This window comes from Paroedura picta, chromosome 18 (assembly GCF_049243985.1).
Source record: "Paroedura picta isolate Pp20150507F chromosome 18, Ppicta_v3.0, whole genome shotgun sequence".
NCBI classification, from domain to species: Eukaryota; Metazoa; Chordata; class Lepidosauria; order Squamata; family Gekkonidae; genus Paroedura; species Paroedura picta.
In genome coordinates this window covers 2164822-2177699 of record NC_135386.1, presented here as the reverse complement: position 1 = coordinate 2177699, position 12878 = coordinate 2164822, and the positions used below count along the sequence as shown (strand labels likewise).

The 12878-nt window shown below is 53.0% G+C and overlaps 1 protein-coding gene across 8 annotated transcripts in view; it reads right to left on the bottom strand.

Moving 5' to 3' along the window:
• Positions 1 to 12878, bottom strand: part of THSD4 (thrombospondin type 1 domain containing 4) — a 301669-nt gene that overhangs the window by 198000 nt on the left and 90791 nt on the right. The gene's annotated exons all lie outside the window — the stretch shown is intronic.

Sequence of the window (12878 nt, the reverse complement as noted above, 5' to 3'; positions counted from 1 at the left end):
CCAATATAACATGATTAAACTTCCAGTAACACTTTATACGACATATGGTTACTTTTTGTACACTGAGACAAATGCAATAAACGATTTTTTTAACGGGAGCTTTAACTGGACACCTATAACCTGCCATGAGCCTGCTTGGGAGTGGCGGGTAACAAATTATTAATAATAATAACAATAATAATAAAAAAAGAAAGGCTGTCAAAACACTCAAAATCCAGCTCGCGTCCAGTTGCAAGCAAATCAGGGGCCCCAGCTGAAAAACAACCGTTTGATTTCTGAACGCAGAAGTGGCGGAAACAGAACCCGCATTATGACGGCGACAAGACGGAACAAGGCAGCCATCTTTCCAGCCCCCCAAGACGTTCCTGGGGCCCACTGAAAAAGCACAACACGGAGCAGGCATACAGTAAAGCTCTGTGCTCTGCTGAATTGCCACAACATTCCCCGGTCCAAGAGGACACATTTATTGATTTATTACACTGATGAGTTATGACACCTTGGACGGGACACCTGTAACGGGGCCAGAAAACTGAATATAACTGGTCTCGGGCCAAAATAATTTTAGGGGTGAAGAAGAAAGCACTTGTCCTCCCCCCCCCCCCCACGGCAGGTTGGTTTTCTTCCGTGCGTGTTTGTTTTCGAGGTAGCTGTTTTGAGAAGATCAGCATTTGGAATGTCCGGTCCCGAGGGAGAAAAGCGCTCCTCGGCGGCTCAATGGGGAAGGGTAACTATAAAGGGAGAGGGGGACGGGGGTGGTTGGGGGGGGGTGCGGGGGGAAACGCCAGCTAGTCACAGCCAACTCACGGCGACCCTGCAAGGTTTTCACGGCGAGAGGCTTTCAGAGGGGGATTGCCATTGTGTGCCTCTGGGCAGCCACCCTGGACGACCTTGGTGGTCTCCCATCCTGCTGCTTCAGGTTGTTCTAAACGCCCGGCCTCTGTTTATCCTTCCTTGATAATGGAGTGTGGTGTGGTGTTGTGGTTAGGAGAGGCAGCCTCTAATCTGGAGAGCCGGGTTGGATTCCCCAGTCGTCCTCACGTCCAGCCAGCTGGGTGACCTGGGGGGCAGTCCCAGTTCTCTCAGAGCTGTTCTTGCAGAGCCAGGTGATTAGAACAACCTGAAGCCAGCAAAGAATCAGCGTGGTGCAGTGGAAAGAGCGTTAGACTAGGATTGATTTGAATTACTCACTTGGCCACGGATGCTTGCTGGGTTGACCCTGAGCCACGCCTTGTTTGAAAAAGAAGAGTTGGCTTTTATACCCCGCTTTTCACTGCCCAAAGGAGTCTCAAAGCGGCTTACAATTGCCTCCCCTTCCCTCTCCCCACAACAGATGCCCTGTGAGGAAGCCGGGGCTGAGAGAGCACTGGGAGAACTGCTCTGTGAGAACAGCTCTAGCAGGACCGTGACAAGACCAAGGTCACCCAGAGGGCTGCATGTGGAGGAGTGGCGAATCAAGCCCGGCTCGCCAGATTAGAGGCCGCAGCTCTGAACCAGGACAATAAGACGGCTCTTGAGAGCCATTCATTCCAACCCTCCACCGTATCTGCCGACAGTGGTTGTGGGGTGGCTTGGAGTTCCATTCTCCCACCCCCATTTCTCGGACTCTCACTTAAGAAAGCAAATTCGGCTGTCGATGGTATCGATCAGGCCCAGCGGGGAGGAGAGAGATTTCCTCCGCAATTTGCATGAAAAGCAGACCTGCCTTCTCTTCGACAAAAGTTGTTTTATCGGACAGAGAGAATCTGTTCTGAGGACGGCTCCCCCCACCCCTCCCCAAAGGACAGGAACTCAAACACTAAATCAAAGCAGCTGCAATTGGCTCCCCTCCAACCTGCAATTCGGGATAATGACCGAAAGCAGATTAAATTTGCCCCGATTGAGTTCTAAAGTTTGCAGCCCTTGAAAATGTGTAATCTTGAAAACGTGTCAGGAATAACAGATACGGGGCCACGTCTTTCCCCGTCCCTGGCTGTTTTCGGTAATGTTTTGTGATGAGATCTCACGGGCCAGTCCATCAGACGGCCAGAGCTGGAAAATGTTGCCTTGATGTTTTCAATTGTGAGCATCGGAGAAGGAATCTCATGACGGGCGGATTGTCCTGCTCCAGGCAAACGAAGGTAGCAGGCTGTCCATCAGAATTTGTCAGAATGCCAGTCCAAAGCCCAGCGTGGTCATGGAGAGCCAGGTTGGATTCCCCACACCTCCCCATACACCCAGCTGGGCGAGTCAGAGTTCTCTTAGAGCTGTTCCCACAGAGCAGTTCTGTGAGAGTTCTCTCAGCTCCACCTACCTGTCTGCTGTGGGGAGGGGGAGGAAAAGCTGCTTGCGAGCCACTTCGAGATACCTTCAGGAAGTGAAAAGTATAAGAAAAAAAGCTGTTCTCTGGTTAGGAGACCTATGTGACCACAATTGAGACCCTGGAGAGCAGCTGCCAGTCTGAGCAGACAATCCTAACCTTGATGGACCAAGGGTCAGATTTGGTAGAAGGCAGTTCTGTAGGGAGGGCCCTGGCTCAGGGGCAGAGCCTCTGCTTGGCAGGCAAAAGGCCCCAAGTTCAGTCCTCGGCATCTCCTGATGCCCTGGAGAGCAGCTGCCGGCCTGAGTAGACAATACCGACCTTGATTATACTCAAATTCAGTATAACGCCACTTCAAGGATCTTCATTTAGCCGAAAAGGATGCTTGGATCCAAAGCGCCGTCATTTGACTTTAATCCATCTTGCTTATGTACACAGCTGTTCCCGAACGATAAACTGGAGGGCGGTGAACATCTGTCCGCCTAAAACTGCCTTTATTGTAAAACGTAGAAAATGGCAAAGAATTATCTTTATGTCGGGGCCGTTTGTTTATTTTCATGGATTTATTTATTTTTTTACCCAAGATCCCGCTCTACGCCAAAACATCCTCGGCGTTCCCAAACATCCCTCGCGCGACGCGGTTCCAAAAAGTTTATCAGTTGCAGGTTGCCGCTGCAGCCGCGGCTCGAGAACAGCACCCCGACCGTGTGCCAAAATCAATTTCGGCGAAACCTCTCGAGGAAAACAAGGGGCAGGCGGAATGAAGCATTTGGCGGGGGGGGGGACTTCAGAGGGATTTGAAGCCGTGTGCTGGAGCCAGGCATTCAAAGAGACACAGCGCTGATCCCCCCCCCCAAAAAAATGGAAAGCAGATGTTTGGCATTTCAGCGGCAACACCAAGATGTTCGATTAGCACAGCCGCTGGCAGCATGTGTCGGCAACACAGAGTGAGATCTATTTGATTCCCACCTCCAAGCAGCCCGGTATCCTGTTCGATGACGGGGAGGACGAGAGGCTGGCAAAGCTCATTTCTAAAAAGTGACAGGATTGGCAGCAGCTGGGAATTTGCAGCAGCTCCTCTGGAGACACAGCGACCAAGGACTGGAAGCCGGAATTGAGATTCTCAAGAACTGGGGGGGGTTCGTTCATAAAGCCGAGTTATTCTGGCTCAAGCCACAGAACGCTTTGACTAGAGCTGGCAAACTCTGGTGACACAAACAAAGTGCTAATTAATTTGTCGAAGAGAGAAGGCCCGGCTTCCACGGGGCATGTGGGGTACAAATGCACCAGATGAGATCCTTGAACTCCCCAATGAACTGGGGATTCTTTGGCATGTTTGATTAAGGACTGCTTAGCTTTTTTCAGACATAGCGGGAATTGGGTCGTGTTCTCTTCATCGCCCGGGAGAACGTCTTTGAGAGATCACAGCGGAAGGGAAAGGGGTGGAGTGATGTCAAAACTTCCTCTGCAGACGGAGACATGGCAATGGGACTTCCATTCATAGAGGAGGGAAGGACGGAAAGAGTTTCCCACACGTCCTGGGGAGCCCTCTTGTCCCTTGGGAGCTCACGAGAGGCTCCTCCATGAGAAGATCATTAGTTTTAGAGCTCAACTGGGGTACTATGTCATGTTCTGGGAAGACACCACACGCCCAATATATATGGGGCAGCGATGGTCTGCATTCTTGTTGCTAGGAGGGCAAGAGTTGCAGGACTTCTGGAGTTCTGGCCCCACTGGTGGACATCCTGGTGGCACGTGGGTTTGGGGCCACCACTGTGTGACACAGAAGGTTGACCTGGATGGGCCACTGGCCTGATCTAACATGGCTTCTCTTATCTTCTTCTATCTGGAGCTGTGATGCTCACTTTTCTTCATGCTCAGGGGGCCTTGGGGCTTCTGGCCCTGCTGGTGGGTCTCCTGATGGCCCCTGGGTTTTGTTATTACTCGAAGCCTCCTAAGGTTCCCTACACATTTTGCCAAAAGGGGAATCTGCTTGTCTTTACGCTGTTTCTATATCCTGTAACTAGCGTGGCTCTTTATTTTCCTGCTACATTTGAACAACAAACAGAGACTCCAGAAAGCAAATGCACCATCTGTCTCTGGCCAACTTCCTCCCCTTGGGCACAGAATTGCCACTTAGCATCTCACATCACTCTCTGCTTGGGAAAAGGTACCTTTAAAAAAAAAGCAAGCCAACCAACAGACCCAGGCTGCCAGAGACATCCGCCACAGGGATGTTCCCAAGCTTGCCCTCGATTCTCAAGACGGCATATTTCGTCCGTAAAATTTTTTCGCAGCAAAAGGGTGCGGCGATTGCTCTTGGGTGGGTTCATTCCCGCCCTGTAATATGCAGAGCGTTGAACAAGAGCTAAGGTTTCGCTCCGCTGACCGACATCTGGGGCGAAACCCACATGGGCTGCACACGGACGTCGATCGCCCGCCCCCAAAAATATGCAGCCGCGCTTTGAAAACCAAAAGGAAATGTGGCCCCCCACCCGCAAGTTAACAAATTAACGCTTGTGGCATTAAGTAGAGAAACTTCTCTCTTTTTCCCCCCTCCGGCCGTCTCGGACCAGAGGGACGGCTTCCCTTTCCTTTCGCTGGAACGGCTTGAAAGCCTTTTAAGATTCGGCCGCCTATTCAACCGGGAAAGGGGGCCGGCCAATACGGTCGCCCGTTGGAGACGATGAGCCGAACCTGGTACTCATTGAGTCTCTGAAAGCTTCTTGCAACCCAAGTACCTCCCTCGCGTCTCCCTTTTCAAAAGGCCTTGACCCCCTTTCAGTGTCGGCCACAATGGCGGCACAAAAGGGGGTTCTCATTAGAGGGCCCTTGTTCCCAAAGATGAGCCAACACGGACGGTCATTAAGGACGCGAGGCCATTCTTTCCCCCTCCCCCCGTGAGGTTTTCCAAGACCGGCCCTCTCCTCCCTTGGCTTCGCCCAGGAGAACAGGTGGCCTCCTACGGGGCCTTCTGAAACAAGGGCTCACACGCCTCACAGCCACACAATGGCGACCAAATCTCCAGTGGCTTAAAATTCTTTCCTGCCCAGAAGGGTACAATGGGGTTGCGGGGGGGACCCTTTCAAAGTTACCGATGCAAACAGAGATCCGGTTTCATTTGGAGCGTGCGCCCCAAGGAGGAGACGAGAAACTGCGGCGCGAGGAATTCTGATACGTCTGGGGGAAACTCTGCATACATCCACTGTCTCCCTGGGTCCCGCTTTCTTAGAAGACGGTCATTAATATAAGTTCCGGAGCCGCCCCTGAGATCATGACCGACATGTAGAAACTCCACAAAGAAATGTTCTCTGTCTGACTGTCTCCCCTGACATTTGCCCTCAAGCAGGTACGACCGCGGCACGTCTCTGGAGAGGCCATATATTCATAATTTAAAACCAGACTTTTTCCACCCTTCGATCATGGAGGAGCCCCTGAAATGACTTTTCAGGTTTCAAGGGGCTGGGAGAGCTCCAAGAGAACTGGGGCTGGCCCAAGGTCACCCAGCTGGCTGCAGGTGGAAGGAGGGGGAATCATCCTCCAGATTAGAGGCCACCGTTCTTAAGCAGGACACGACACTAGGGGGAGACCTATAGGTGCCACCTGGGGGTTGACAACCCTATTTATTATCTAGGCTAGCAAAGCTGTGCAGAACGACTCCTGCTTCTTTCACGCCCTCATCCATGCTTGGGTGTTCTTTCTAAGCCAGCCAGGAAAGAAAATCCAGACAGAAGAAGGGCTACATTTGGACAGCAGATGTCAGGCACCGAAGAAAAGCTGCCCAAATCCCTTGTGGTCACTCCAGTACGAGCACACATGGCGATCGTACTGCTCGCTGGCTTGCGGCAAATATTTAGACGCACGCCATGCGAAATCAGAAAAGGGAACATCGATTTGCCCTGCTCCCCGCCTCCAGGAAGCCCTGCTCCTCATTGTTATGGAAAGCCTGGTGGATTTCAGCTTGGCCTTCTGCATCCAAAACGTCACGTAGGCCTGTGGACGGACGTACAAAGCTTTGGTTTGGTTTCTCGGGGCGGCCTGTTTTGCCCACTTAGTTCTCTCGCTGAAGGGATTTTTCACTAGCCGCAAGATTTTAAGGCTCCGGAGACTCTCTCTCAGCTGTTGGCTATTAGAAAAGCAGAAGAGCTCATTTGTTGTACCCGGCTTTTCACTACCCGAAGGAGTCTCACAGCGGCTTACGAGCCCCTTTCCCTTCCTCTCCCCAGAACGGACGCCTTGGGAGTTAAGCGGAGCTGAGAAGACTCAAAGAGAACAGTGACTGGCCCAAGGTCACCCAGTCTGAAAAATCCCAGTCAAAACGACGCCAGGCCCCCATAGAATTGGGAGATGCAGTTGGAGCCTTAAGCTTATCAATCTAGTGCCTCTTTTCCATAGGTGCAACTTTGCCCCCCTTTTTCGGTCACACTCCGTTGGGCTCCTTTTCAGGTGGCACCTGTGTTTGCCCCCCTCCACCTCCACCTCCGCAAACAAGTCACCCCCACCCCCCGAATCCAAACAGAACGAAAAACATGTTTGAGCATGGCCACATCGACATCTGGTTCCCTTTGCCAGGAGGAACGGCCACCTCGGTGAACGCACTTTGCATCTCCAGGGCAGGGCCTCACCGAGACGCACGAGGTGGGCTGCTGACGGACCACCCTGGGCAACGCAGCGCCATCCCGGGGGCACTGCTTCCACACGGGCATGCCAACCGCCCAGCTTAACACGAGGAACCGGAGGGACGAAGCGCTCCATGGCCCCTCGCACGGATCACGCAAGGGACCAAAACTTGTCTGCGCTTGCCTGCTACGGCCGTTGAGGAAAACGGTAGGAGGGAAGCACGGCAGGCAGACACGTCCCACCCACGACGCCCCGCATTGCTAGCATCTTCATGGATTATGTCACATGAAAGGCCTGCAGGGCATCGCAAAGGCAGAGGGGGCAGCGCAAAAGGGCCCCCTTTGGGACGCCCGCTGCCCGAGGGGTTTCCCAATCTCCCGGCAGGACCTGCCGATCCCCTGGAATTCCCACTCCTCTTTGGAGGACGGGGGTCAGTCCTCGTGGAGAAGGTGACGGTGCTGGAAGAGATGCTTTCTGGCATTATGTGCATCTGATGATACCTTGCTTTCCCCAGGGTCCACCCCCCCCGTCCCGCCCCAAATCTCCAGGGATTTCCCAACTCTAACCCAAAATCATGAAAAGAAGTGGGACCTGCCCCCTCCCGGCCTCTTTTCCTCTGCCGCTAATGTGAGGGTTATAGTTGTCGGCTCTGAGATGGGAGATGGGTGGTGGAGCCTTTTGAAGGGCAGGCTTGGGGAGGGGAGGGGTTTCAGTGGGGCAGAATGACAGACTCCTCCCCCCAAAGGGGCCATTTGCCCCAGGATAAGTGAGCCCCAGCACCCGGTGATCCCTTTGAATAGTGGGAACTCTCCAGCCACGCCCTAGATTCTGGCAACCCTAGTTGTCGATTCCTTTAAAAAAAAAGATAATAAAACGACAAACGCAGTAAACGGCTTAGCTGCCGAAACGGGAGCTTTGACACCCGAAAACGAAAAGGGGCCTCTCAAATTATCCCGGATTATGTCAGCCAACGCGAGTGGCGTGAAGAAAACGGTAATCTCCTAATGACGGCGCGTCTCTAATCTTTTAATTTGTCTTGCATTTAGAGTCCTGTTTAGGGTAAACACAGGCGGCTCCCGACAGCCAGCCCTTGAAAGGGGAGAAATAATTGTAACTGCAGGCTCAGAACGGTCCTTGACGGTACCCCCCACGCCTCTCCGTGTTAATTGGCTAATGCATAGTTTCGGGGTTTAAGAGCTTATTGCGATGAATTCCTTGCTTTTAAAAAAATTAATCATTTCACCTTTCATAATATATGGGGCAGGGATAGACTGCTTTAAGCCTTGCGGGCTCTGGAGCCAGGGTTACCAACTCTGGGCCAGAAAATACCGGAGAATTGGAGGGCGGAGCCTGGGGAGGGCATGTCTAAGTTACTTCCCGCCTGACCCGGAAGTGACATCATCACGTCCAGGACTTATCGGGGTCGATGCTCCGGTATTTCAGCAAAACCTCTATGGTAATTGGGTTTCTACCATAGAGTTTATGTCCAAACTTCCCAGAGGTGATGACATCACTTCTGGGTCACGTGGGCAGTGATGTAGACACATCACAGCAGGTTGGATGGATCTCCCTCTTTTTCTGGACAAGTTTCTCCCACCAGCCAGATGGATTGTGATAGGGAAGTGGGACATGTCAGCAGGGGACCCTGCCTTCACGGGGAAGGGGAGGGGGGTTCCTGGCTCTCCTACCAATGGGTAGAGTTCCCAGTTTCTCCTTGGCCACCACCACCAGCATATATGGAGAGGGGTAAGAGGTCAGATCTAGGGACCAGTGAGGGCTACAAAATCCAAAACATCCATTGCTGATCTTGGTAGTCTAGAACTGATCTCGGTAGCCTGGAGATGAGCTGTAAGTGTGGAGGGCGGGAGGTCCCCAGGATCCCTGGAGGGTGCTCTCTTCAGTCCTCCCCCTGCCCTTCCCTGAGTATGAGCCATTTGGGAAACCTTGTTGTCCCCAAAGAACAAGCCCTGACTCGATTGACACTAGAGCTGCGTTGAGTTGGGTGTTCCCCTTTTGGAAGAAAACATTTGGCTTCCTTTCAAGGCAAAAGCGGAGGGAAGGGAAAACCCCCTCTCCCGGCACTTAGAACGCGTTAAGGACAGATCTCAGATCTCGTCATGGAAGTGAGCATTGTGGCCATCGACCTGGCCAGGAAGGTTTCGGCTACAGTTATGGCGATTTCTGAGCAGGCTCAGCCAAGACGATCCAAGGGATACAACCAAAGTCTCAGAGGTGGGCAGTGGGTAACTTCCTCTGAATGTCCCCCGCCTTTAAACCCCTAAAAACAACTCCGTTGATGGGGGAGTGAGTGTGTGGTTCAGCACCCCCCCCCCCAGACACACTTAGCAGACCCAGAAGAGAATCTGACATACTGGCGTCACCCGGAAGTGAGATTGGCACAAAGGAAACATTGGGGGTGACCCTCTGGCTTTGGGGGAAACTCTATGGTAAAAAAAAAAATCAGCCTCAGGCCATAGAGTTTTGCCCAAAATCCACAGCATAACTCCCTCCCCCAACAACCCTGCCATGCTGATGCCACCTGTGTGCGGGAGGAAGAGTGCGGGGGGAGTTTTTTTTTTGGGGGGGGAGACGTGAGGATCATCATGGAAGTGGCTGTTGGGGGGGGGGATTTCCTCCAGATTTTGAACAGTAGGGAGCTGGCATAGCAGGGGGAGCGATGCCGAAACCGCCCTGCCGACATGGCCCCCCCTAAGTCGACCGTGACTTGGTGTCCCAAAAGCAAACCTGCGAAGGAACAGTCCTCGTGACATTTTGTGCCCAAGCCTTGGCAGGCGACCGTGTCCCCCCTGGGAACCAGCAGCCGGGCGGCTAAGAAAGAGCCCCCGAGCTCATTCCGGCACGGCGGTGAGAACTGATGCTTATCAAACGCCTCAATGCGGACCCAGAGATTTGATATGAAAAAAGCGGCAATTTATGTTCCTCGTTTAATCCGAGGGTGAATAGGCAGGTAAACAATTCCTGGCCGATTCCCACCGACTCCGAGGGGTCAGCAGACTGTGCTGCCTTTGTCCCGGCCCGTAATAGCCCAGCGAGAGAGACAAGCGGCAGAAGGCTTTTTAGCCCATCCGACGAGATCTCAGATGCCGGTCAGGAAAGGAACGGTCCCGATTTCCTGGACGCCGGCCAGGCACCTTGGGAGGTTGCCCTGCCAACCGACAGGGGCTTGGGCCACGACGGCACCGCTGAAAAACCTTGGAAATTAAATGAGATCCATCTCTCTTCCCATTGAGAAGGCAGCCACAATATTCTGGGAACCTCTTTCCGTGAGAGACCCCACTGTGTGCGGGATGGCAGGGAAAACCCTGGCCTCCAGAGCAGCAGCGATGTCTGTCTTTCTAACGAACCACTGGCTGAATTGCAATAGGAGATGTTTTAAGCACTGTACAATAAAGGCTGCTACGGATACAGTGGTAGGTCCTCTGCTCCACATGCAGAAGGACCCAGGTTCAATCCCCGGCGACTCCAGTTGAAGGGACCAGGCAGGAGGGGATGGGGAAGGCCTTGATCTGGGACCCTGGCTCAGGGGCAGAGCCTCTGCTTGGCAGGCAGAAGGTCCCAGGTTCAATCCCCACTTACCTCCAGTTGAAGGGACCAGGAAGGAGGGGACGGGAAAGGCCTTGATCTGGGACCCTAGCTCAATGATTGAGCATGTGATGTTGTTTATTTTATTTATTCTTAAGGGGATGGCAGGTGACAGTGGAGGAGCGAGAGGGTTGTGAGTGTCCTGCATAGTGCAGGAGGTTGGACTAGATGACCCATGAGGCCCCTTCCAACTCTATTATCCTATGAGTCTATTTACCCCGCTATTCTCGATGAAAGTCGTCTCATGGCAGCTTACAATACAGTATGACCCATAAAACCCCATTAAAACATTAACTATCTACCGAAACAGGAAGGCCTTGGCTTGTTTGCCTTATTGTTGGCCCTCCAGAGGAACTGGTTGGCCCGTGCAAGACAGAACTCTGGGCTAGATGGGATGGAACTGAACGTTTAAAACGCCTTCCGGTTTCTGTTCTCATTTCTTTCGGTTTGATTCCTGTCGAGTACGTTTCCTCTTGCAGTAAGACGCTCCGAGCCTCTGAGTTTGGGGGAGATTAGGAACAAATGGAAAGATGTTCATAAATCTTTCCCACGGGGGAGACTCAGCCTGGGCCTCTGGAGTTAATAAACACAATTTCCTCGTAACTCGGGACCCGGGCAGGAGAAGCCGGGAGAGGAGCCGAGGGTTGGCGAATTGCAGATCGGCTTCAATCAAGCTCTCTCCTAGCAAACAATCCTGGGCCCACTTCCAGAAGGAAAGAGAGACAAATCATGCCAGGAAAAGACAACGGAAGGCGCTGCGGATCTTACGGCGAAGGCCACGGGGATTACGGTCAATATGAGGGGTCTTGAAGAGGATTGGGGAAGACGACAGGAACCAATTAACTTATCTAGGGGTTACATTCTCCGACAAGGACCTCCTGGCTTTTGGGAAAGGCGGAGAAGGCGGCCCTTGCGAGACTGCGGTGAGGTCATGCGTGGGAGGCATCATGCCCTCGTGGCCACCTTCCCAAATGGCCAGGCGGCCGTGCAAGCTAGGAGTGAGGATTACTGTCTCTGAGAGTAGGGAGTTGGCATGCTCCAGTGGTGGCCTGAGGATCGCCAGGTTTTGCTGCTTCTCCCTCAATTTCAGGAGTTGGAGAAAGCAAGGGAAATCCTCCTCCCCGCCCCCATGCAAACAGGCAAGAAGCCTGAGGGGGGGAACATGAGCCGGAAGTATTTTGCTAGGAGTGGAGAAGGTCCATGGGGAAGGAGTCCGGGGGAAAAAAACATATGTTTTTACATCACCTGCCATAAAAATCTGCTTGGTTTAAATGCTCCACTGGAATCTTTTGGGCAATGGCCTTTCTTGACAGTCACCGTTAAGTGTCACCAGAGGAGGAAGGGTCCCACACAGGGAAAACAGTTTTCTGCCTCCCCAGCCCCCGGACCGCTGCATCTGAAGGTTATGATACAGACCAGGTCATCAGAGAGCCAGCTTGGCGGAGCAGTTAAGAGGGGCAGTCTCTAATTTGGAGAAGCGGGTTCGATTCCCCACTCCTCCTCCACATGCAGCCAGCTGGGTGACCTTGGGCCAGTCGCAGTTCTCTCAGAGCTCTCTGCCCCACCTACCTCACAAGGTGTCCGTTGTGGGGAGAGGAAGGGAAGACGCTTGTCAGACGCTTGTCAGACGCTTGGAGACTCCTTCGGGTAGTACCAAGCAGGGTACAGAAAAACCCAGCTCTTCGTCTTCTTCTCCTGGCCACCCACCATGGGCTTCTGTGCCAAAACTGGGGGGGTTGCCAATGGCATCTTCACGCAACATTTCACACGTTGTCAAAGCGACGGCATCTGATGATTTGTGACAAAGGGGCTTGTGGACTGAGCCGAAAGGGCAATCTATGGTCATGGCCTACCATCCCAAATCTGAACTCTCCAGACAGCGCGAAGGAATTCCCCCCACTGCTCCCGACCTCGAGATCGCTGTCAGCTTCCGCCGTCAATCTTTCTGCGGCACCCGTCACGAGGCATCCAAACCCCATCCAGCTGTTTCATGCCCAAATAACCCACAGCCGCCGGGCATGAAACTTTGCCTTTCAACAAACATTTCCTTCAACCCGACGGACTGTGGTGCTGAGCTTCTCTGCGGGGAAGGAAGGAGAGGCATCCAGGAATTCTCTCCGGGAACCTAGGGGTGGCTATCACGTTCTATCCGTGCCGTCAATGCCAAGGTCTCAAATAATCCGGAGCTTAAAATAGCCGTTGTGATTACCGTACGGGCAGCATAGTTGTAGACACTCTGGCTACAATTTTCGGTCAACGGTTATGATGTACAGAGGTTTCCTGCCCCTGGGGACGACCACCTGTTATGAGCTCCGGTTATGACTCCATTCTCCAGGGCGTTTCTCCGGCGCTGAGCTTA